Source organism: Zalophus californianus, chromosome 8, assembly GCF_009762305.2.
Source record: "Zalophus californianus isolate mZalCal1 chromosome 8, mZalCal1.pri.v2, whole genome shotgun sequence".
NCBI classification, from domain to species: Eukaryota; Metazoa; Chordata; class Mammalia; order Carnivora; family Otariidae; genus Zalophus; species Zalophus californianus.
Window position 1 is genome coordinate 31,225,132 of NC_045602.1, and position 26,772 is coordinate 31,251,903.

A 26,772-nucleotide genomic window follows, 5' to 3' on the forward strand; every position below is an offset into this window, starting at 1 on the left:
AACTGTGAAGTCAGCTATCACATCTCCTGAGGATTTGAAAAACGTTTCTCAAATCCCACAGCACCACACGTAACGTGGGCCCCTCTCCATCCTTGTCACAGTCTCCTGATCCCTGACGATGGTGGACAAAGAGAAAGAATGGGTGCCTGCTCTGAAAAGCAGGCATGAAGACAATGTTCTGAAATTTCTGTCACCCACATGAAGGGGAATAGGTGCAGGGAGAGTCTGAAGATATCTAACATGTATCCGATGCAGAACTTGGAGCAAATGAGTTAGCCCGATGTTAACTGCAAGGAGATGGAATAAAAATAGGACCATGTAGACAAGATCTTCAGGAAAATTTCCCAACCATGAGCCTGGACTGTGCCAAACCCCAAACATTTGGAAAATAGTTTGAGACGTTCAGCACATCCCCAACTTGAGCATTTGGGGATGGTTTTTGCTGCCTTAATTGTCCTTGTTTTCACTAGAGTAAGTTGACAAGACACTCGCTTGCTGAATTTCCTCCAGAGAAAGAGTGGTTTCTGATTCAACACAATGAGAGCCTCTCCCTGTTTTTTTTTTGTTTTTTTGTTTTTTGTTTTTTTTGGTCTCTTCCTTCTCTTTCTCTTCATTGTTGGCCAAAGTTCTTCCCCAGAGACCATGATTCCTCTCACTGAAGACTCTTTTCAGTATCAGGTATGATGGGCATATTGAGATGACTGATTTAAATTCAGTTTGAAGTTTCTCTTTAAGAGAAAAACATGACCATTGCTTTTCTGAAGTAGCTGGCACGCGTGCTGCAAATGTATTAAACGCTTCCAGATTAGATTCCAGCAGAGTACAGTCTATGCTTGTGCTGAGCTAATGGGCTACAGCCTCTAGACAGGCCTCTTGCTTTCTGCCAGGGAATTCTCTTCTCAGTTCAGGTGGAGGGGCCTTATAGTGCACAGAGAATAAAGGCTTCCACATCCCAGAGACACAGGCGGGGGGGCAGCTGGCTCACACACCTGGGTCACCTAGACTGCCCTGGTAACTCTGACGAGGAGACTGTCCCACAGCTAAATCTGGTATTGCTTACCTTCAAGAATCACAAGGCAGTCTGTAAGATAAAAGAGCCAACATTCAATTTGGCTAAGTCATCCTCTCAGGACATTTGGTGTGAGCATACCGGTGGCAGAAAACCAAGTCTGGTGGCAAAGCTTCTGTGTGACATAGTCGCTTGAAAAGAGAAAAGTTCTGGGACTGAGGGATGCTCTTGGGAGGGGGCTGGAAGGTTGGTTTTTCCTTTTCACAAATGCAAGATTCAGAAATAGGACAGCCCCAGCTTCACCAGCACTCATATGCATTTTGCTCACTCATGAAGATGGAGAGCCAAGTAAATTAAAAAATATTTGTCCTTCAGCCTACTCAGATTTATAGGCTAACTCAGAGGATGGCCTATCAGACGCTGCTGGTCATCTACCCATTATCTATTCTTGCTGTCGCCCTAATCAGAGAACCCTGATTTTGTTAGGGACTCGACCAACTCCATGGTAAAGTTACATTTACCAGCATCCCTTGTAACAAGGGCTGGCCTTGGGACAGAATTCTGGCCAGGGAGGTCTAAGCAAAAGTTTATGGGGATTTCAAGTTTTCTTTTTTCAGATAAGGGTCACTACTTTCTTCCATGTTGCTTCCTTTTTCATCTTCCTGTCTTAAACATGGATATGGGACTGGAAGTATAGCAACCATCCTGGGACCATGAGAATGCAAGCCAGGCACTAGATGGCAAAGCAGGAAGATGGAAGGAGCCTGAGATGTGATGACATCCTGGATCTGCAGCACAAAACTGTACTGCATCCTTCTGTAACTCTCCCTCCTCACCAATGCACACACACACACACACACACACACACACACACACACACACACACACACACACTTCCTCATCTCAGAAAAAGGAACCACTGTCCTCCCAAAAGATTTAGTAGTCATCCTTGACTCTTCCTGTTCCCTTACAGCCCCCTCCACTCTCCCAGATCCAATTTATGATCATGTCTGTTGATCCTACCAGCACAGCACCATCTCAAATTCATCTACTTTTCATTGACGCTGCCACATCTGTAGTGATCTCATTACCACCTGGAATATTACAAGAGTTTCTTAGTGGGTCTCTACACAAATGCTCTACTTCTTGTAATCCAGCTCCACACAGTGGAAGTACTTTCTGAAAAGAGATCAGGTCACCCCATTTGTTACGCTCCCACTTGAAGCCCTTCATGGCTCCCCACAGCATGGAGCATGAAATCAGAACTACTCACACTAACCTCTGAGGCACCACATGGGCTGGACATACACCCCACTCCACCCTCACTTCTCACCATTCTTCCCACCCCCTTCAGGTGCTCAAAGTCACTCCTTCCCCATCTCAGATGCTCTTGACTTCAACGCAGCTCTATCCCTTCCTTCTTCTTAGCTTATGTGTCAGGAAGATTTTCCTATCTACCACATCTAGAGAAAATTCTTCTGCTGTTGCTCTCCATCCCAGGTTAGCACTTCCACAATTTATAGCGATTGAATTGGTTGGGGTACTTGGATTTATTTGTTTTGAGACCCATAAGCTCCACAAGGACAGGACCCATGTCTTTCTTGTGATCTTTTATCCCCAATAGGTTAGTCTACTGCCTGGAACATGGTTAGAGCTCAGTAAGTATTTGTGGAAGAAATGAATGAAGGAGCTCATTTTATATGATTTTTAGAATTTATAATACAGAACACTATATTTTAAGAGAGGAAACCTAATATAGTGATACAGCTCATGGACTCTAGAGCCATGAGATATACTTACCAGTGGCATGATCTTAGGCAAAGAACTTCATCTTGGTTATTTCACCCATAAAATGGGGATAAAAATTTACTTATCTCCTTGGGTTGCTGTGAGGATTAATTGAGTTAATTCCTATGAAATTCATAGAACATCCTCTTCTCTTCCTCCTTTTCTTCTTCCAGGAAGACAGAGATTGTGTTTTATTTTGTGTTTTATTTATATGTTTGCTTCTCTAGTTCCAGCACAAAATATTGTACAGAGTGGACTTACTACAGCATTTACTGAAAGAATGAAAGGAAGCACTAATGAACAAATTAACAAACAGGAGGTCAATTCCAGACCTAAGTTGATATTTAATTGATTCACAATAACGTAAGTCTAAAAATATTCAATAACACAGCCCTCCAGCAACATCCAGGTAATTTGTTCTCTATCAACAGAAGATGCACTATAACTAAGTGAACTACAAGGTCACCTGAATGTCTTTCGGGACTCTTGGCTGTCCTTGCAGAAAGAATCGTGAACCTTTGGTTAGCAGTCCACCATCTCTGTTCAGCACCGGTATTATCCTCTAAAGCTTCCACCCTCCTCTTATGAAATGAGCAGGTGGAGTTGTTTTATTCATGTTAAAAACAAAATGACTAGAAATGGCATAAAGCAATACAAATGCTCCTAAAATGAAATCAGTGACATGTATACAGCCATCTGCAAGCCATTTGAGAATCCAGAACCCAGGAAGAATCTAGTTTCAGGAAGGAAAAGAAACAAAAAGATACAGCAGGCAGCACAAGGAAATAACCTTCAGAAATGTTACAGTTTACAGAGGTCAGAAAACCCAACGGGGACAGAACACAGTTATAGGGATTTTTCTCAGGAGCTGGCAAATTTACCATATCTTCTGGTGATTGATTTTGTCTGAAGTGCAATGCTGTGGATTCATTCAGGGTAGGGGCTGTGCCTTAGTCTTCTCTACCTGTGCTCTTAAACTATGCAGGTGGATCCCCCTGAGGACCTTGACATGCAGTAGAATGACTGCCATAGTAGGTGTTCAAGAAGTATCTGTTGAGAAAATGGATGAGTGATTAATTCACCAGAATAAGATAGAGCCCTCACCTTGCTCCACCTGATGTTTAGAGATGAAGTTTTGGGAATTGTGACTGGTAAATGGATATAAGCAGGATAACTTGTAGATTTGAGGGGCAGTGCTCTCGGACAATTGTATATCTTCTTTGGAGAAACACCAATTTAAATCCTTTGCCTATTTTTATACTGGGTTGTCTTTGCATTATTGAGTTGCAAATGTTCTTTATATATTCTAGATATAAGTCCTTTATCAGATATGTGGGACATTTACACTTGCAAATATTTTCTCCCATTCCATGGGTTGTCTTTTCCATTTTCTTGGTGGTGTCCTTTGGAGCACCCTGAGATCAAGACCTGAGCTGAGATCAAGAGTAAGACACATAACTGACCGAGCCACGCAGGTGCCCCTACAGTCAGTTGATTTTAAGTTGACAAGATATTACCTTTAATAATGTGGGTGGGACTCATCGAATCAATTGAAGACCTTAAGAGAAAAAAAAAACAACAAAAAACAAAAAACAAAAAACTCCAGGGAGTTTCCTGGAGAAGAAAGAATTCTGCCTCAAGACTATAAGACAGAAATCTTGCCTACATTTTCAACCTTCTGGCCTGCCCTACAGATTTCAGACTTGGCCAACTCCCATGCTGCATGAGCCAATTCCTCAAAAATAAATCTCTTAAATCACATGTATATATATCCTCTTGGTTCTGTTTTTCTGAAGATACCTGACAGATACACTTGTCGAAATCCAACTGACCATAAATGTAAGGATTTATTTCTGGGATCTCTGTTCTATTCCATTGATCTATATATATACCCTTATGCCAACACTGCACTGTCTTGGTTACTGTCACTATATAAAGTAATTTTTTTCCTTAAAATTTTTTTATTGTTATGTTAATCACCATACATTACAGCATTAGTTTGTGATGTAGTGTTCCATGATTCATTGTTTGTGCATAACACAAGGCAGAGCGTGCCTTCTTTAATACCCGTCACCAGGCTAACCCATCCCCCCAGCCCCCTCCTCTCTAGAACCCTCAGTTTGTTTTTCAGAGTCCATCGTCTCTCATGGTTCGTCTCCCCCTCTGATTTACCCCCTTCATTCTTCCCCTCCTGCTATCTTCTTCTTTTTTTTTTCTTAAAGTATATTGCATTATTTGTTTCAGAGGTACAGATCTGTGATTCAACAGTCTTGCACAATTCACAGCGCTCACCATAGCACATACCCTCCCCAATGTCTATCACTCAGCCACCCCATCCCTCCCACCCCCCACCACTCCAGTAACCCTCAGTTTGTTTCCTGAGATTAAGAATTCCTCATATCAGTGAGATCATATGATACATGTCTTTCTCTGATTGACTTATTTCACTCAGCATTAACACCCTCCAGTTCCATCCACATTGTTGCATATATAAAGGAATTTTGAAAGCAAGAAGTGTGATTCCACCAACTTTATTCGCCTTTCATCAAGATTGTTTTGTTTATTCTGGGTCCTCTGCATTTCTATATGTATATTAGGATCAGTTTATCAATTTCTGCAGAAAGAAAAAAAGGCAGCTGAGATTTTGATAGGGATTGAAGACCCTATGTAGACCAATTTTGGAATTATTTCTGTTTTAACAATATTAAATCTTCCAATTCATGAACATGGAATGTCTCTCCATTCATTTAGGTCTTCTTTAATTTCTTTTGGCAATGTTTTGCAGTTTTCAGTGTAGTAGTCCTGCACTACTTTTATTAAATGCATGCCTAAGTATTTTATTCTTTTTATGCTATTTTAAATGGAATGTTTGTTAATTTAATTTATGAATTATTCATTGCTAGTATAGAGAAATACAATTGACTTGTTATTGATTTTGTATCCTGAAGGTTTGCTAAACTCGTTTATTACTTCTACTAGGTTTTTTGTGTGTATGGATGCCTTAGGACTGTCCATATACAAGATCATGCTATCTGTGAATAGAGGGAATTTTACTTCATCTTTTCCAATTTGGATGCCATTTATTTATTTAGTTAGTTAGTTAGTTATTGCCTAATTGCCCTGGCTAGAACTTCCAACACAAGATTGAATATTAGTGGCAAGACTAGACATAATTGTCTTATGTTTGATCTTAGGGGAAAGCTTTTGGTCTTTCACCATTACTGTGATATGAGCTATGGGTTTGTTTGTTTGTTTGTTTGTTTTGTAGATTCCCTTTATCAGTCTGAGGAATTTCCATTCTATTCCTAATTTGCGTAGTTTTTTTTTTTAAAACATAAAAGGATATTAGATTTTGTCAAATACATTTTCTGCATCTGTTGAGATAAACATGTGGTTTTTGTCCTTTATTATATTGATACAGCATATAACATAAATTAATTTTTATATGCTGAATCACCCTCATATTCCTGGGATAAATTCCACTTGGTCATGGTATATAATCCTTTTTCTATATTGCTGCACACACACACACAGACATACTCAATCTAAAAACCACTATATTAAAAATATTCAGTGAGAAAGCCGGATAAAATAAATAGAACAACGAACCAAATCAAAAAGAAAGAAAAAATAAAATCCCTCCAGACAGCTTTGTAAGTTGAAGGTACTTTTGTAACTTTAAGGGATTATTATCTCTGGAACATCATCCATTATAAGGCCTTGGAGTTGACCAAAACCCGAAACAGTTTATTTGTGTGACTCAAACCTCATTAGAAAAGCAGAATTCAATATGGTCCATAGGACATTTCTGGATTCCTGCCACGTTTCCCAAATATCACATACTTTTCTTCCTCCTTATCTGCACTTCCATTTGCTGCTTCCAGAGCCCCGTGGAGTGGGGGCGAGAGGTGATGGTACAGGCTTGTGAGGCAAGGCAGACCCTTGGAATTACCTTTACAAATGCAGCATGTTAGGGACGGCACCAGGCCAGCAAGTAGAGATAGGAATGACCCAGGCATTGTGTGTGTCTGGTTCATTAGCCGGTGAGCATGGGCTTGCAGTTTACAGGATCAGAGACCCTCCAGTTGTTCGGTTGTTCAACCCTAAGCCGTGTTAAGATGACACAGGACTAGAAGCTCATTTTCACTTTGGATTAATAGTTGCTGATTCGTTTTCACATTGTTTCAGGTGTGCATTTGCATTCTTAGAGCTCTTTTGTGAGTGGGATAGCTAAATGTGCTGGGAAACAGGGGCTTATTATGAAATCTCCGTCAAGGGCAAAGGACATCAAGGTGCGTGTAAAATTCATAGAATCTGTGCCCTCTAAACGTGTGGCAGAGGAAATAGGTTCATATCACGCTTGCCTCCCCTCATTATCCCCTTAATGTGATTATAGGTCCCACTGCCAGGAAGAGAGTCTTCCTTACCTCTGACCAGCCTTTCCTCTCATTCTGTCATCACTGGAGATGGAGAACAGCTGCTCTATTTTATGGTCCTACAGTTAATTTAATTTATATCTGCTGTAAACATGATTTCTTAAACCTTAATAGAACATTTCAGTTTGGCATGTAGAAAAAGCCCTCTGCCTTGCCCCAGTCATTCCCAATAGATGTGTTTTATTGCATTAATTTATGTTTTTGTCTCTGTTGTTGTTGCTTGTTGTTTTTTCCCCCAATAGTGTGATTTTATTTTTATGACCATATTCTTCCTAGGAATTTTCTGGGCATGTGACATCTCAAAATCTTACCAATTTCATGATTCATCCCACTGACAGGTAGATGATGTCAATAAGACAATGCAATGAGAGTTTAAAGACTGTTGCGTGGTTTCAAGGTGAACAAAGACCCAAATGTTGTTATTTTAGTTCCTCAAAGATGGTGTGAATTGAATTTGTGGCCAAAGGGTGTGTAGCCCACTTCACTTGTGTATCTAGCATCCCTGCTGAGATTTTACACAAGTGAGAAATATCTGAGGGAAAACTTGGAATGAAATGAAGTGTCCTTTCCCTTTTGACATCTTTATTCCTTGGCCAAAGGATGGAGAAGTCTGGTAACTTCCACCCACTGGTGGCTGACCTGTAGCCCAGATGGCAAGCCTGAGGAATTTAGAAATAGGCATATGATTGCTCCAGAAAAAGTTGCATAAAGTTTAAGCCACGGGGCTAGAGTTTGTCCAGCCCTGTAGACTTAGGGCTTCACATGTGGATGAGACAATGCAACAGCAGATTCAGCATCCGACTGAAATCATGGTGGTTCCTCATCAAATCTCCTTTAGGTTGTCTTCAAAGTAAGTCAATAGGTAGGGGCAGCTATTTGTGAGAACAGAATGCATCATTTGGTTCAGCTGTGAAGAAAATAGGTGGTGTGTATGACCAGTTTAGCAACTAGTGGACTAGGTTGCATTTGGTCAGTTGGAAATAAGGAAGACAAGAGACCATCCATACATACAGAAGGCACCCTAGGAACATTTATTGAGTGTATTCATTGAATCTTTATTGAGCATCATCTAAATGCTAAACTCTATATATGAGGCACTGTGGACACAGTGGTTAAAAAAAAAAAAAAAAATCCCTGTCCTCCTGAAGCTTATATCCTATTAGAGAAGTTAGACTAAAACTTACATTTGTAATATTCTCTCTGGTAATACTATCTGCCATTCTTCAGAAAAATCAAGCATGGTAAGGAGCTAGAGATGGAGTGTGGGTGGGGGTACCTGATAGGAAGTAGAGGAAAACATCTCTGAGGAAGTGATTTGGGTAGAATTCTAAAGGATAAGAAAGATCTGGCAATACACAGATTTGGGAAAAAACATTCCTCTGAAATATCCTAAGCATAAAGAACTGGGCATGTTTGTTAAATAGCAAGAAGGCCCTCCATATTTTGAGTGTCCTTAAGGGAGTTGTTTGCTTTCTCTGAGCCTCATTTTTTCTTACGGACATAAAACCCAGATGTCATAAAATCCTGTGGCCTCTCTTTTAAGACAGAGGAAAAACTGGCCTGATGCATCCTTCTACTTCTACCACCACAACCACCACAATCCTGTGGCTAAAAAAAGTCTAAACACTCCTGCTCAAAGATTTTCCCTTTCCTGAGGGGTTCTGTCCTCATGCACCTTCTGCATCCCAGTCCCTGATCCAGTATGTAGAGTTTTGACCCTTGAGGCATTGACCAAGGAGGCCTTCCTGGTAGAGCTGTAGACAAACCATCTGGTCCTAGCAACTGTGTGCACAGCAGATGGATGGAAGATTTGCAGAGGGGGAGAGACCCAAGAGGAGCAGAGCCAACTTGTATAGGGGTGGCATTCTAACACCTCAAAGGGAACAGTCCCGGGAGTTTACTGGCTCTTTCTCAGGGCTGGCCTCTAACTTTCTGGCTCTCTCCCCTCTCCTTTCCTTTCTTTCCCCTTTTCCTTCCAGTAATAAAGCAACAATTTCTTCTTTCCAACCTCTGCCCGCAGCTCCTCTTCTGACATCATAAGAGCTCAACCACCCCAAGAATATCTTTCAAAGTATTTTCTTGAACAAACACAGTGGCATCTCTGAGTATAATTCTGGAGCCAGTTTTAGGGGAAAAAAATCCTGTTCATATCCTTATGTTTAAATTACAGGTTATCATATTAACTTTGTGGGGTTATTGGAAGGATTACCTGGGATAATCCATGCACCAGCTTTGGCCACATTACTGGCATAAAGTAAATGCAGGTAAGCAGAGACAGTAATTAGTGGGGGTGGTGATTGTTATAAATTCACTACTCGTTTGAGGTCAGGCAGCTCTGTGGCTCACATTAGAGAAAGTAGGAAGATGAAGGACTGGGGAAGCTCTTGCCACAAATATGACAAAGAAAATCACCATCAAAAGAGGGAAAGAGAATATTGAGCTGTACCAGGAAGCAAAAACAAAAAACAAACAAACAAAAAATACCAAAAACCTCTAGAGATTTGGAGGTACAGAAAAGCAAAACAAAAAGAATGGAGAAAAAAGGTGATGGGAGCAAAGTTGTGTCATGAAAATTTAGATAAACACGGTGAGAATCCCAATTTCAGTCCTAAGCCTGGTAGGTGAATGGCACTTACAGCCTCTCCTGGACTAGATCACGTAAATTTACTGAATGCAATTTAAAGAGTACAAAACAAGTTTTGGTTAAGGATTGTGGTATACAGACATATAAATCTCCCCCTCTCCTTCCCCCCAAATCTCAAAAAGAACAGAAAATGGAGATATATTTTTGTTGCCAATAAAATGAGGCTATGACTACATTCTTGAACCGCAAACGATGTAGCAAACCTGCCAAATGCTGTGAAATCTGGACCAAAATGAGGAAGAACACTGAGAACTAACAACATATCCTCAGACCTTGGGCAAGATGGACATCTCCCCTAAAGCGAGTGAGGTTACCCTGAATGCTATGCAAGGACTCTCTAAGTGATGTAAGCTCCAAGGGCACAGAGGGCCACTTTAGGAGAAGCCTGTGCCCGTAGAGACTCCGTTTGACACCACGGTGCATGGCAGATAAGAATGAAGGAGAAACCAAGGCAACACGCAATTTTTATCCACAGACAACCAGAGGTGAGGTGAGATGAAGAAATTGGAGGAAGACAGCATTTTTCAAGTTACTGACCCTTTAAATGCTGAAAATTGAACGATGATGTATATTCACAGGTTAAGAAAAAGAATAGATTTGGCGAGAGGCTATAGGAAGCAGTATACTGTTTGAGCTTCCCAGCACTGGTTCCCTTGCCCTACAGACTACCTTTCAGCAAGTATATGAGATGAATAATGATCAGAAAGAATCCCCCACACGGACGTGCTTTGACATGGAGAGAAAATAAAGAAGAAAAGAGTGTAAGACAGGAGACGCCCGGCTGGCTCAGTCTGTGGAGAGGGCGACTCTTGATCTCAGGGTCATGAGTTTGAGCCCCACATATTGGGTGTAGCACTTACTTGGGGGGGAAGAAAAAAAGGGAAGACAAAGAAAAATGAACAGCAAGAGAAATTTTCCAAGGAAATAGAGAAAGAGTTCAGACAAAGAGTTCTCTATATTCTCAAGGAAATTACAGGAGATAAATGTAAATGAAAAATAATACAGAGAAGAAAGTTGTACTATAAGCAACCAAAATTAGAATGAACTTACCTTAAAACAGATGGGACTTTCTTTCATTCGTTCAACAAGTAATTACTGAATACCCCATGCATGCCAGGAGGGCTGCCAATCGCTGGAGTTTTAGCAGGGTTTAAGATGGGAAGCATCTCTATGTTCATGGAGCTTATAATCTAGGATGGCAGGGAGGGGGGAGTAGAGAAAATGAAATACATAGAATAAATGTATGTAGTCCTATTAAAAAAGTAAAAGAGGGGTGTCTGGGTGGCTCGGTCAGTTAAGTGTCCAACTCTTGATCTCAGCTCAGGTCTTGATCTCAGAGTCCTGAGTTCAAGCCCACATTTGACGTGGAACCTACTTAAAAAAATTAAAATTGAAATTTAAAAAAAAGTAAAACAAGACTATATGACAGAAGATGAAAAGGTAAGTTTTTTTTTTTTTCTTTTTTGAGAAGGTAAGATCTTTAGTTTGGGTGACCAGGAAGAAGAGGTCTCTCTAACCATGTGCCATTTTATCTGAAACCTGGATTAATAACATGACTGATTCAAGTCTGCAAATATCTGGGGGGATATTCTAGGTGCATATAATAATAGTAAAAGAAGATGATAAGGAACAGGACAGATATGAATGGCAATTAAAGAGTATCCAAAAATACATAATTGGTGTCTGCAAAGAAGAAATGAACAAATAAAACAGAAAATATGTTCAAAAAATATAATCGGAAAAACAATCCCAAAATAAATGTTTAAATCTGCCAAAGGCTTAAATCTGAAAGGATAATGCTGTTATGAGGTACTTGATATTTGAATGACCAACATCAGTATGTAAGAGTAATATGGATAAGCAGCCCTGAATCTGGGCTGGTCCTATGACTTGCTTAGACCAATAACATATTGTATCAGCTCTGACCTGTTCCAAGAAGCCTTGTGTACTTCTAGTCTCTCTTGCAACTCTGCTACCATTATGGGAACAGGCCAGGGCTCTTGTGCTGGAGGATGAGAGATCACACAACCGGGCCACCCCCTTGGCCCCTGCTGAGAGATGACCAAGTCTCACCACACACGTGATGAAGTGATTCCAGGGCAACCAGGCTCAGACCCACGTCCTGACCATAGATGTGTAGGCAATTCACCCAAGATCAGCCAACCCAGAGCAGCAGAACTGCCCCCACAGACCAGGACCCATAGAACTGCATGCTCTGATGAGTGCTGTTTGTTTTCCGCCACAAAGCTTTAGAGAGGTTCATTAGGCAACAAAACTTAACTGATAAATATCTAAATGTTTTTCATAATCTTTGTCTTGCCTTTGGTGAGATAATTTAGGACATGTCTTTTATAAGGAAATGTTCACCTGAAATTCAGCACATCTAATTCTATTTTGGTTTCTTCTTCTGTTAAATTCAAGTGGAATTATATTTAACGCTTTTTATTAAAAATAGCTTTAGTAGTTGTTATTAGTACTTCTATTAAAAATAATTCATTCCATCAAAATTCTGTCAATTTATCTCTCTATCCTTTCAACCATATCTATGCAGAAAGAGATGTCAGGAATGGTGCTTACCAAAAGTTCATAGTTGTTCTTTCTGGTCATGTGCTTCCACAGTAAAATTTTCTACAATTTTTACATTGCTTTTGGTAGTTTTCTGTATTGTTTGAGTTTGTTGTGATTCATGAATATCAACTTTATAAAAACCAGTTGACCCATTCTTTTAAAAAGAGCTTGGCAGGTAATAAGGAAGTGCTCACAAAAGGACAGGGACATGTTGGAAGGCTGTAAGGGCAATGTGGGATCCTGGATTGGCTCCTAGACAGAAAATGGACATTAGTGGGAACACTGCTTAAATGTGAGTAAGGTTTATAGAGTAGTTATTTGTGTTGTATCAATGTTAATCCTTTGGTGGGTTCTTTGTGCCGTGGTTGTGTAAGACACTACAATAGGGGAAGTTGGGTGAAGGGTCAAGGGAACTTTCTGTACTGTTCCTGCACTGAAGTCTAAAATTATTTCAAAATGTAGCCAGAAAGGAGCACAACGATCTATTAAATCATGTCAAGAGAAAGTTGCATTTGATCTTACTTTTGAAATGAAAAACTTTTCCTCTGTGAAATAAATGGGGTAACAGTTAAAAATGACTAATAACTAATACATCTAGTAAATAAAACTTGCTATTAGGTGTATGCTCTTCCTAATTCATAGTTTTAGATCTCCAAGATATTCATAGAAAGAAATCTGTTGTTGTAAATATTTATTGTCTGCAACCTATTATCTCTGTTGTTATTAATATATTGATAATATTTGGTCTATCTGGGATCAAATCAATTCTACATTCTGTACAAGCAGACGTTTGTATATTTATTATACTTCTACAGTAATTATTAATATACTTCCAGCTTAATTTTAAAGATGGCATTGATGTTAATCAGAGGAATAATAAAGGAAATCGAACACAAGGTTACATCTTTGAGGTAGTGAAACATGGCAAATACAAAAGAGATACCAGAAAGGATGCTGCCTGCTATTTGTGATGCGTCGAGGGAACACCATTTGGTCCAGGTTGAAACAGCACTTTCTTTAGAAGAGGAGAATTGTATGTACACACATAAACATACGTACTTATACATACATCTTATACATACATATGCGTCGAAGTATGTTTGTGTATTTATAGGTAGTATATATTTATACTACTCTTTACATCCATTTTGGCGCCATGACAAAATGATATCCATATCACACACCATGTGCCCAAACACTCTTCACATTTATAAATAAGCAACTCCAGTATGCTCCAACTGTTTCACAAAGGCAGCTCTTTTTAAAAAGAGCTGAATAATTCCATACCAGGTTCATTGCAGAGGAATTCCCTGGTGGGTTCGGAAGCGAATAGGAAACAACAGGAATCTTAGAAACTTGTAACTGACCAATTAAACTGTATTTTGGAAACAGTACTGACTCAGTAATAACTCACACCAAGAAGATTATACGTGCTTATGAAGTTGTATGTTCGCCTCTCCAATGCTACTGTCAAGTCAGATGTCAAGAACGTTAATTAGTGAAAGGAAGGGGAGGCAGTCAGTGAAGTCTGTCAACAGAGCCCTTGCTGTGACTTGAGTCCCGTGGTAGCTACACGGAGGCGTTCTTTGAATGCAGGAGACAATATGTGATAAAGCACGTAGTAAAGAACATAGGAAAAGTTGTTCAAAAGCCGTTTACCAAACACAGGTACTCTAATTGTAAATGACCAAAAACTGGTTCCAGGTTGTTCAGCTCACCAGCGTGTGGGTATGGGCCCTCTTGAGTTTTATTTCAGCTCTTGCGCTGTGTTCATTCCTTATTTGATTGGCGCATGCCCTATGTCAGAAGGTCTCTCCAAAATAAATGACAGAATTCAGAGATATCTTTAAAGTCCATTGATAATTTTCCAATTCTGGATATTCTACTAGTTAGCCCTCAGCCAGTAGCCCAGGTGTAAAACAGGGAAGAAAGAGAATCCCACATTAAAACCAACATGTTTCCTTTTCTCAACACTCCTGCGTCTTACCCTATTGAGGTATCATGGCTCATGCAAATGGCTGTGGATTGGTGTGACAATTCATTTTTTGTTCAACTTCTTTTAGCCCTAGAATCTAATCAAAGGCATTTCTTTTGTGCAACATCACTCTGAAGGCAACCGAGTGGGACCTGGCAGGCGAGTGTTGCTAACAGAGCCCACATCTGTCTCTTGTCCATCAGTGTCATGGCTAGCTCAGAAGCTGGCAAAGCATTTTGCAGCTTTACAAGTTGCTTCTCAATCCATTTAAAATTAACCCCAGTTCAAATAAAAAATTACACAGACTGAACAGGTTTTTTTGAATATTAATTTCATAAACACATTGTCGGAATTATAAATGAGCTTTGCCTAAGGAGGAAAATGAAACATACCAAAATGCTTTATTTTTTGGAAAAATGTCCACAAATGACTACATATGTTTCTATGAATTTTTGTTCACCCTCTAATGTATTCAAAATAATTAAGAGAGGACAACCCCCCCCCCCGCCACCAATACAATTATTCACATATTCATTAAGCAAATAGTCTCGCCTCGAGCCCAGAGTCTGGCATGTAACCACAAGTCAGTCCCCTCTCTGCAACTTTCCACCTTGTTGCCAGACTTTCTCCCACCACCTGAAGATTCATATTGGATACCAAGTGGTCCCAATAGCTCACCCAGGCAAGCAATAATGTCCAGGCCAAAGTCCCTAATGTATTTTAGGCATCTGCTGATAAAGATGTATTGGGTGTTGTTTTGTTTTGTTGTCTTTTGCTCTCTACATGGGGATGTTCCCCTTCTCCTGGCAAAGAAGGAAAACGGGGCTGAGCGGGCCCTGCTGCAGCCAGCAACGTCGCCGTCCACTCTGTAGGAGCAGGAGGACTCGAGAGGGGGAAGAGACCCAGTGGTCTCCTTTACCTTCTAATCTAAAGCCAAGTGTCTTATTTTCAAGCCCGAGGTTTTTAAACAATCTCATTGATGTTGTGTAGCCAGCAGCTGGGTGCAAAGCTCAAGACTTGCCCCGAGGGACAAGTCTCTTGACTCTGAGACCACTGTGCCACCTGTGTGTTCAGATGTCACCCCTTCTCTCTGGAGAGCCAGGCCAACTGCCAGACCAGCTGCAGAACTCATTATTTGTATGCAATACTTGACATGGACATAAGACATGGTACCTTCGGTGACAGGTGGGATGTCCATATAATTTAGCATCTGAACTAGACACTTTGGAAAGAGGGCACTATTAATAATCTCACCAGGTCAACAGATATGAATGGAGGCTGTCCCAGGCAAATGGGGACACATGGCTATGCTAGCCAAAGGAGACCTATTCAGGATGCCTGAATTTTCTCTTTAGTAGGTTTGCACTGAAGACATATATAGCTTTCTCGAGGCCCCACCTCCAGAGTTATATTGCCTGGAAATAATTTTGAGAATGTATTTTGGGGTAAAACAGATTTGTTGAAGAAAATGTCTTCATAAATGTGTAGCAATGACTACAGAAGTCCTCGTCCCACTTTGTCTTCCCACTGTGGTTGGAGGAGATTCTAGAATTAGAAACAAAACCAAAAAATGAAAGACCTGATCTGAGGGCTTAATTTTGCCCTTCAGGAAACAAACATACAGAGTGGCCAGTGGGTTCTGTAAAAATGTTCCCCATCTATCTTCCACCTTGTGCTCATTTGGTCTGCATTTGACTGACTCTCATTTCATGTTTTGAGAAAAGTTATTGTATCTACAGCCTAGAAACTTTGAAACACTTTGTCACTATCAAGGACGTTGCTCCCGTGGGGAGGGCTCATGATCTCTACCAGACCACGCCGCACGGTCCAGTGGGCATCATTTTATGAAAGCGTAAAAGCTTTCGTCTTTCTTTATTTGAAATACGTTTGGGATACCATCTCCGACAAAAACTGCAGTCGTTCAACAAGGAGAGAGACAGAGGACCAGGAGCTGGCCAGGAAGAGGGCCAGGTCTGGGGCCGCGGAGCAGGGAGGAGTGTAAATAAAGTAAAGGCCTGAGCAGAGCTGCAAGAAATATTTGGCATTCCTGGCTTCCCACAAAGGGTAGGTCAAGGGGAGGGAACGAGCAGTTGGGATGGAGTGTACGCCACAACTATTCTTTCTCAGGCCGAATCCAGTCCACTGTATCACAGAAACGTCCCTGGTGGGAAGACCCTGAGTTTACTCCACAGTGTGGCAAATGCTCCGGGTAATTACACGCGATGCCTGTCTATCTGCAGCACAGGGTCAACGTCTGTGGCCAAGACAGCTGCTGGCTTGGAGGCTGTGAGTTAAATCCACTTTGACGAACAACCATCCGTGCTTTTAAGGGATGGAGCCCTGGAAGTGCCCTTCCGCAGGCCCTGGTTGGCACAGAGTCCACTTTCTCGGGGTGTGCCTACAGGCGGGCTGTGTCAGAGCCCTGATATCAGCTTCTTGGATGGGGATTTTGGAAGAGGAGCACACTCGCTGTTTCCTGGGTAGTGAATTAAAGACGTGCCTCTCTTTTCTCTGAAACTTGGGGGAAGAAAAAAAAAAAAAACCCATCATCAACAACAACATAACCGCACGTACATCAAGACGAAAACAGCAGTTTGAGTTGAAAAGAGATTTGGTCATCAACAGGCTTTCTTTCTGCCCACCTCTCTGGTCAGGGGGCTTTGGTCCTGCAGCCAGATCTATAGAATGCTGGATTGAGACGCCTTCACTAGGTCCCCAGCAGCGGGAATTTCCAGCTACTGGAAATAACCCAAGGCCAGCATAAGCTCATTTGTTTTTCTTAGTTTGAGTCTCAAGTTATAGACTATGTAACAGGTGCTTAATGTCCTCATGTGCTGCTGAGACAAACATCACAGGATGGAAGTATGCACGGGAAATGGGACACTGCGACCCAGGGCCAGCATGTGGACAGACTGCATGTAACCCTTCTCCCGGGAGTCAGAGAAACGAAGTGTCCAGGTGACAAATTCTGAGAAGGTGCCTCCCATCGCGGGGCCCAGGGAAGGAGGCTGGCCTTCCTGTCTCCTCGTACCCTCTGTCTCATGGCCCAAAGTGAAGTGGTGATCTGGAAATCACATTAAGACCTTGATATGTGGCATGAATTGTTTTGGAGCATTTTTCTTTTTGTTTCATTCTCATGAACAAGGAGTCCTCATACAGTGGCCTCACATCTTGCTTTTCCTGAGACCGTCCTAATTTCTGCTGTTTTTGTATGCTCATCCTATATAAGTATGCTAGAATCACTTTCCCTCAATTTCAGGTTCAGCAAACATGGTTGCAGAAATCCTGGAGCACCTGTGCATTTTACGGGAAGAGCAGAGGAGGAGAGAAGGGAGGGGCAGACGTGGAGCACCGAGTTTATGACCGGTGACGCACCAGGAGTCTGCACAGTTGGGATGTTTAGCTCCCAGAGGGCTGGGCCTTATTGCTCTGATTTTATTTATTTGTTATTCTTATTATTTTTTAAAGATTTTATTTATTTATTCATGAGAGACAGAGAGAGAGAAGCAGGCTCCCAAGGAGCAGGGAGCCCGATGCGGGACTCGATCCCAAGACCCTGGGATCCTGACCTGAGCCGAAGGCAGACCCTTAACCATCTGAGCCACCCAGGAGCCCATATTGCTCTGATTTTAGAAGTGAGGAAACGAGCTCAGAGAAGTACAGCAGCCCGCCCGAGGTGTTTGGCTATGAAGCCAAACTTCGAATCCAGATCTGTCGGATTCTAACACCCGTGGCTTTTCTACCACTGTGCAAGTCGCTTATTCTGTTCTCAGGAAGCTTAGGCATTCTTAAGAAGCTAAGATTTATAAACATGAAAACTCTAGATAACAACGATGAGAAATAATGTGTTACATTATGACAAATGGTCTGTCCTACTGATCAGATAAGTTACCCATCTGTTGCAAAATGTGATCCATGTATGCACCCAGGTTTTATTCTCAGTGGAATAAATTTCCATTTTTTCATAATTTCTCAAGGAGGATTCCAAATTCAAGGGAGACTGGAGTGTCTTTCAACCCCATGTGGGGCCTGGAACTCCAAGGAATCCAGACCCTCCAGTCAAGATGCTGGCTCTGCTCAGGAGGCACCCCCCGCCCCCACCGCCCTGGCTCTGTCAATGTCACGCCACATGCTTGATGATGGCACAATGCTGCAGAAATGGAGGCGGGTCCAAGGGTAGCCTGCCAGCAGGTAGCAAGGGCTGTGATGCTTTGCAAGTACTGTCAGCAAGAAAAATACTTTCCATTCCATAAACGTTCCCTGGGTTCCTGCTACATAGAAAGCACAATGTTGAAACATGCTGGGGCTAGGATCTTACAATAGAGGGAGATAGAAAACACGACTGTATAAGAAAAATGCCATCTGATTGGTACAAACAATACACTCTGCCAGTTCCAGAAGGGAGTGATCTCACTGCATCTTCTGGAGAGATCAGGGGAGGAGGCATTGGGCATAGGCCTTGAAGTATGTGTAGGAGTCCAACAGACAGGGGTGGGGAAGGAAAAACAGAAGCTAAGGCTCAAGGAAGAGAATACAATCTGTATAAACAGCAGTGAGTCATCCAGTGTGTCTGGATTGTAGAACATATGTGAGGGAGTAGTAATAAGACTTATCTTCTGGGCTTGCTCTTCACCTTGAACTTCAGTCTATGAAAGAGTCATCACTTCTGGCTTGTCCTCCTGAGGATACCAGACTCTCTCAGTCAGCAGGCGGCACTTGACCCATGGGCAGGAGGCCGAGCTGCTCTCCTGTATGTGTGCATATGAGGACCAGGGATGCACGAGCAGCAGTGTTTCCTCACTGAGGAATTCGGCCTGGCCTGGAAGAACTAGCCTTGCTGGCCTCAGAAGCTGATCTGGCCCTGTTCCTGACCTCCTGCTTTCTCTGTCCTAAACTCTGAGCCCTTGGACAGAAGGCCGGGTCTTGTAGCCAGGGGACACTGAGAAGGCCATGTCTCACAGGGGCCCTTCTCTCAGGTCCCCAAAATTCCTGGGGTGGGTGGCCAACACCCCCCTTTCCCTCTGGCTCCAGGCGATGGCTACCTACCCATTAAGCCAGAAGATGTTTGCCTATGGGATAGAGTCTGAGTGTCAGTCTGAGGTTTAAAACAAAACAAAACAAATTCTGCCTCACTGCATCTGAGACTGTTGACGTCGGGTGAAGTATCTTCTCACAACAACGCCAGGCACCATTAGCCTTCCTGTGAACAGAAGTGAGCAATTAAAAAACTTGCTTTAGCTCTTCCCTCATTTCCTTGCCCTGTGAAAGCGTCTGGCTCTAAATGGGGCCCCCAAATGCTCAGTGTGATGTCTGCTACCCATCACAGCTGACTGGGGAGTTGTTGGAAACGCAGATGCTGGGCTCACCCCAGACCTGATGAATCACAACCCCGGGGGCTGAGAGAGAGAGGTCTGCGGGTTTTGTTTTTCATGTATCTCCCCAAATGATTATTGCGCACAGCCAGGGTAGAAACCACTGCCTCAGGCAAACGTCTTATAACTTTTGGTATTCACATTACCTAGTCGTTGCATCTTAGAATTTCCAGCTGGGAAGAGTTCTGGACGTCAGTGAGCACAGCTCTTTCTAAATTCATGGGAGCGGGATGCGAGTCTTGGAACTGGGGACATAGCGGGCGGTGTGTCCTCAGTGGGTCTGACTGGAAAGCAACTTTTCTTGGAGCCCAGATTGGCATCTCTGGGAGCCTAGAGTGCTGGTCTAGCTCAACTTTCTCTTCATGCATTTGAAGAAAGAGTGCTGATGCGCCCAATGGCACAGAGCTCTTAGACCTGTAGGCTCATGTCCCTTGCCCGTGCTGCTGTGGGCTGACCCCCTCCATCCCCTGGCTCGGGGAGAGGATGGTAGGTGCGAACAGATGAGGCACTTGTGGGAAAACCATGTCCTAGAAGTGTGTGAGGTGATGTACGCTGTTTTGACTTGGGCTTTTTCTGAGCCTTGTTTTGAGACTACAGCAACCACTGAAATCACAGAGCATCTTAGAATCATTGAGGAGAGGAGAACTTTTTGTCTCCTGAGTCCCCAAATCTGAATTCCAGATTTGGGGACTCAGTAAGTGAAAATTCTCTACGTGCACCCCACCTTGAGCGCAGCTTCCGTGGTGGGTTCTGAGTGCCTAGAGCAATGAATGAAACAAAAAGAAAAATGCTCCAAAACAATGGAGTCAACCTCCATCCCCAGCGGCTGTCTAGGCTGCCATGGTCACCAGGGGTGGAAGGTGTAGAAGAGAGGAGGATGAGCAGCAGGAGCACGGGAGGCCACAGTGCGAGGCAAGAGGAAGCTGGGGGTGGGGGCTGGGAGGACAGAATGAGGCTGTTCTGATCCCTCACCGGCTCAGATCGCTGGCTGCACATGCTCACCTGGCACCTGACACCCTGCCCGCCGCCAGTAAAGCGGATCCTTCATCAGATGATGCAAGGACCGTGAACTTATGAAGTTATCTGCTTTACACCAGCAGGAAGTCTAAGCATGGAGCCTTGTTCCTACAAATTGTTCAGTGAATATATAAATAATGATGGGATAATGATGTACCAAGAGTGACACAGCAAGGAACCTTTCCATCTTCAGAGGAAGACTGCTCTTACACACACTCTCCCAGGGAAACTGCCCTCTCTTCCAGAAGGCAAGCCTCTCTGGGTATTTGGGGCTGCCTGTTGACCCCCATTCCTCTTCAGCCCATTAGTCAGAGACAGAGCTGTTCCTGGATAACACCCTTACACACACATGCATACTTAATCTGTTTACTTTCGGATCTTGCCCAGAAGCCTCCAGAAACCCAGACCGGGTCCTGGGTTCCCAGGTCCAGAGTTTTTGTAGCAAGAAAAGCCATTTTAATCTGAAACTTTTAATAGCATATAAATAAAGTGATCCAGGCTCCAAACGGCTCAGGCAAGGCCACCCTACACAGGGCTGTGACTATCACAATAGGTGATTGTTTTAAAGTGTTTTAATGGGTCTCAAAACATCCTACATAATATCGGCCTCCACTTCAGTCCTCCTGACAGGCTCCAGTAAATAACATGAGTTGACAGGAATAAAACAGCTTGCTCAGGAGTAATTGAGTGGAATTAGAATGAGCAGACAAGAAAGAAAAATTGGTGCTTGGGTCACAAGGAACTTTTTGTTAGGAGCGCCCTGGGGGATTTGGTGGGATGTGGTCCCGCTGACTAATCACCAGTATAGAAAGTTTACAGTCTCTCCACCATGCCAACGTCTTTAATAACTTGAAAAGCACAAGAGGTGGCTGTTAATTTCAAAGACAGTTATATGAAGCTTTTATTGAGTGTGGCTCAGAGTATATAGTTAGCAGCCTGTAAGATAATGAACCCTTTAAATAGGATTTTCAAAAAAAAAAAAAACCCAAACCCTGTTTTATTTTTGCTTGAGCCAAAAGAACAGCAATTTTCTCCTCTTATTTTAAAAAGTAGAAAGATGTATATAAAGTAGGATCTCTCCACTGCACATGAGAGAGGCAGCTTTCTTCACCGAGGGTGTCTGCTGCACCATAGGGCCCTGAGCATGTAGATGGATGAAGCGGACGGCGTCCTGACACGCCTCTGCCAGGAAGAGTGCAGCGCGGGAAGGGAGGGGTCACATGTGTTGGATACCACCCTCGTCGCCCTGTGAACATTGGCTCCCGGGGCCTCTCTCCCCACCCTTGACTGGCAAGACTGAGAAGAGGTGGGGCCCCCTCATGCCCCCAGATGTCACGAAATGGGCAAACCAGAGACCAAACCAGTGGCTTCTTGAGTTTAAAGAGAAAAAGAACCAACCCAGGAAAGAAGCAGGATTTCACATTGCTTCCCCAGGGGCATGCTGGGGGCCAGAGCCCATGGGTGAGGAGCAAGGTGGGCAGACATTGCCTTTCCAGCCTAGAACCGGATGAAGTGAAGTGAGCAGCTGATGGGCTTGGCATCTCCAAGGCATGGTGACGGGGCCCTCCCTTTACCCCCTGGCAACATCTACGATTTGTGCTTTTCTCAGTGTCTCTCCTGCCCCGTCTCCTCCTCTTCTCCCTCTCTCAGTCTCCTTCCCTCCCTTGGCCTCCACCCCACTGCACTATATGTATAAGCGTGTGAAGAGACTGAGATAGAGAAGTGTGCCCAGCCCCCTTTGGCAATCATCTGTTGTTTCCTCACCCTATAGTTCTTATAGTCAATATTCATTAACCCCTTGCCAAGAACAGGGCGTACAAATGTGACAAGGGCAGACAGGGCTCCTCCTCTCCCTCCCTCCACCCCCAACCCCCAGGTCAGTCCTACGGGGTCCAGCTGGTAGTGGGCAGGGACAGTGTGGTGAAAGGGCAGGTGCTATCCCAACTGCAGGACCAGGTCTGCGGCTGGCCTCTGCTGTCTTCCTCCTTCATTCCAGGTGCCTGTGTTATGCCAGCAATGGCTTTCACCATAGGGCTCCCTGGGCTGAGGAGCAATGGGACCAAATCCTATTGACCAAGGACTAAAAAAACAAAGCAAAACAAAACAAAGAAACAGGCCTTCTCTGAGCCAGTCCTGTGGTGCAAAGGAAATAATGTAAACAGAAGATTAGTTAAAGGAAAATGAATTATTTCCTGCCCCAGCACTAGCAACAAGCAGAATCTAAGAACTTAATTCAGTCTTGTTGTTAGCAACATACGCTCTGGCTTCACTCTGATTTTTTTTTTTTTTTAAGACACACGTCTGTCCCTCACATGATCTGGAGAATTTAGCCATTTCCAGCAGTTTATTCTGCAATATGCATCAAGTCTGACCTCTTCCCGAGCCATCAGTGCTTGCTAGCCCAGGAAAACCCCTTCTAGAAGCTTCTGGGATCCGGTGAGCCCTGAAGGAAAACTCCTCACTCATTTCCAGCGCTTTGGGAACGTGCTGGGAGCTGCATCCGTGGGAGTTGTGGAATGCTTAGGAAGGCGGTTTGTTGGCCACATTGCATTGGAGCCTCGCACAGATTCCTGCTGGTCTAGGACGTATAAAGAAGCCAGGGAACAGCCTTGTTTTAGGAAAAGAGAGAACTGCTTCTTCTAAAGCTGTCAGGGAGCAAAACAGTCTCGGGGTGGGGGTGGGGGTGTCAAATTGACTTTTCCACGGGTCCTAACAGAGGCAGGGATGTCTGAATGCACTTTTAAAGTTGTTATGCTCTAATTGTTAGTGATTCCCAGCCCTAGCGTCCTAGAAGCACCTGAGAATGAGTCTCAATGTGAGTTGCTGTTCCCCTTGCCCCACCTCCACCACAGGAAACGCCTTGGGTGGGACCTAGGAATCTGGATTTGTAACAAACTCCCTTGGTGACCTTCATGCAACCAGTACGGTGCCCCCACCCATGAAGCGACGGTGAGTGCTGTCACCCAGGGGCTGCCCACATGGCAGGGACGGCAAAAGGAGCTAAGACTGAGATGTTCTGGAGAAGCTCTTTCTCAGGAAAGGTGGATCTTGGAGTTTGGTAAGGCGAGGGAGAGGGAATGCTGAGTCCCGGGCGCTCCCGAACACCTCCTTCTTAAGGATGCCAGCTTGCTCACTCGCTGTCCTGCGTCGCTCCGCGGGCTCCCGGCAGCCCCCCGAGATGCGGTCAGGGGGCGGAGGCGTGCTGGAAATGCCAGCGTGGGACAGATACCCCCGCTGGAGGACACTGGTGAGATGCCCTGAAGATGCCCTGTGGGTCACGCCCAGTACTAGGCTGGGGGCGAGGCGGGGGTTTCTGGTCAGCCTGAGACTCCACAAAATCGTCTCCTTTTGCCTTCCCTTCAGACCCACCGCACCTGTCATGGCGGCCTGTGCCCGGCGCGCATGCGCTGGCTGCCCAGGGCTCCTCCGGCTGCTCAGGGCGCTGACGAGCCTGCTCCGAGCCGTCCCTTCGGATTGCAGTGAAGCCCGGAGAGAGGCCGGAGGCGTTTCTGACCATCCGGAGTAGTATAATCTCCCCTAGAAGCATTTGACTACGAATCTTCTGGGCAAGGAAGGAGCTTGCTTCCTGATGCAGAGCCCATTTTTTCCACGGGGAAAGAAGTACCTTCTGAGCTCGTATCCAGAGTTTGCTCTTTTTAATGGTAAAACACAGGTATGTGACCATTCAGAGCTTCTCTTCTGGCCAGTGTGGGGTATGGATGTCTGAAGTGGAGAGGCCACCTGTGCCTCACGACTGGGGTGGGTCAGAGCCGTGGTTGGGATCCGCCTCGGCCTCTGGGAAGAAGGTTCTGCACCACTAGGCACCCGGGAAGCTGGGGACAATGCAGTCCCAGTCCATCAACAACTATTTACTGAGCCCCTGCCATTGTCAGACATTCTTCTGGACTGTTGGTCTTATGAATTAACTTTTAGAAAAGTCAGGGACACACGGGCTGTATTGGAAGATTATTTTTTTTTTTTTAAGATTTGTTTATTTTGGAGCGAGAGCGAGCGAGTGGGGGAGGGGCAGAGGGAGAGGGAGAGAGAAAAAGAGGGAGAGAGAGAAGCAGACTCTCCTGAGTGAGGAGCATGCCGACACCGGGCTTGATCCCACAACCCTGAGATCATGAGCTGAGCTGAAAACCAAGAGTTGGACGCTTTACCGACTGAGCCACCCAGGCGCCCCTGTATTGCAGTTTTGTAACTGACTGTAACACCACCCAACCAACCCCCCCTTTCCATCTCTGGCACTTACCAGACTCCGCATGGTGAGTCTGCATTTTCTGGAGGATTCAGAAGACACCTGGTGTAACACATCCCCCTCCACACCCAGCTGCCAAGAAGTTCTGTCTTTAAGGCGGACTGAGCAGGCTTACTGTCAGGAGTCTGGAGCACTAGTAAACTTATCTTGTGATGTTGTGAGTGCAGCAGGTTAGTGCCCTGGATGGAGTCTGGGTGTGTGGAAACTCCTCTTCTTCAGAACCGGAGTGACAGTTGTAAGGATCAGGTAGTCAGGGGCATCATCCCAGCACAGACAACCAATGAGGGAGCTCTGAGAGTCAGGGAAACACTCATCACTTGTGTTCTTTGTGTCCTTGACACTATCCAGGCTCCAAAAGGAGAAATGCTGAGGTTGTCTGCACCTAGCCAGGGCTTCAGAGGAGATGCCTCTTCCTCCCGCATCCTGACAGGAGAGCCTTGCCCTGACCCTATGGCAGCAGCACTGGGGAAAGCATCCCGAGCAAGGAGCCTCCTCTTGCTCCCTTGGTTCTAAGCCTCTCTTCCCAGTCTTGAGACTGGAGTGGGTGGTGGGCAGCTCAAACCACTCCCCTCACCCTCCCAGTCTGACTTGGGAGGAAGTGGAGCTGGAATTCTACCACTCACTTATTCATCCATCCCTCTGTCCACCCAATATTTATTGAGCTGCTACTAGGTCCTCTGGAACCCACCCGGTGACCTGCTGGTCCAAGTGCCATGTACACACTATGGGGAAGGTACTAGCAAGAGGACACCAGGCAGGCCAGGTCAGGCCCTGGGAGGTCATGCGGCAGAGCAAGGGTGAGGCAGGCAGTGCCCAGCACCAGAATTTGGGTGGTATCCAGGAAGCCCTCAGGCAGTGCTAGTGTATGGAGAGAAAGCTGATACCATGGGGCTCCTAGGGGGCTGTGGTCATAGTGTCCAGAAAAGCTGGTCTGCACCCCTCCTCTGCTGAGCTTCTGCCTCCCCTCTCACCCCCCACTCAGCCCTGCCCTTGTGCCCAGTTCACCTGAACATGAAGGGCAGGTACAGGTACAAAATAGACATTTCTCTCCCACAGGGGCAGCATAGAAAGATCCAAATGCTTCAACAGTGGTTGTAGTTCATTTTCTGAGGATGTCAGCCAGGAGATCACAGGAGCCCTGATATTTGGGCCTTGCCCTACAGGTTCCTCTGTCTGGGGGCATCCCATGGGTACCCTTCTCACAGCTAGGAGGGTGAGGCCAGGGACAGGGGCGCATGTCCCAGAGACACCTCTCCTGAGAGCTGGTGCCAAAGGATCGCAGTCATTCCCACTGTGCGGGGCTGCATTTCACCTGGCGGGCTCAGTGCTTCCTCTTCACCGTGTGCTTGTCTATCCCCGGGACTAGATGGGGGCCTTTTGGATTTCCCAAGTATCCCCTCCTTCCATTTCATAGATTCACATGGAGAAGGCTTTTTTTTTTTTTTTTTTTTTATCACAAGGTTGTTTGCAAGGCAGATTAAGCCTAGACTCAAACCGTGAAGTCATCGAATACACCACAGTCTGGTACCAGATAGCTGAAGTGAAGAGTCCTTGAGCTGATCATGACATTCAGGTGCTATAGCACTCTGATCAGGAAAGGATGCAGGGAAAGCCGCTGAAAGCCTGTCTCCACGGCCTCGCGGCTTTGATCTCCGGTGAAGTGGCGATTAGTGTAGACAGCGAGCCATAGGTCTTGATGCGT

The 26,772-nt window shown here is 44.5% G+C and overlaps 1 long non-coding RNA gene across 1 annotated transcript; it reads right to left on the bottom strand.

The window, feature by feature from the left end:
• Nucleotides 1-3,622: 3,622 nt before the first annotated feature.
• LOC113937930 lies at nucleotides 3,623-25,201 on the bottom strand. The gene is made up of 3 exons (XR_003524759.1): nucleotides 25,065-25,201; nucleotides 10,928-11,067; nucleotides 3,623-3,847 (listed from the first exon to the last, which is right to left on the bottom strand). It is a non-coding gene; the product is annotated as an uncharacterized LOC113937930 (long non-coding RNA).
• Nucleotides 25,202-26,772: the final 1,571 nt, after the last annotated feature.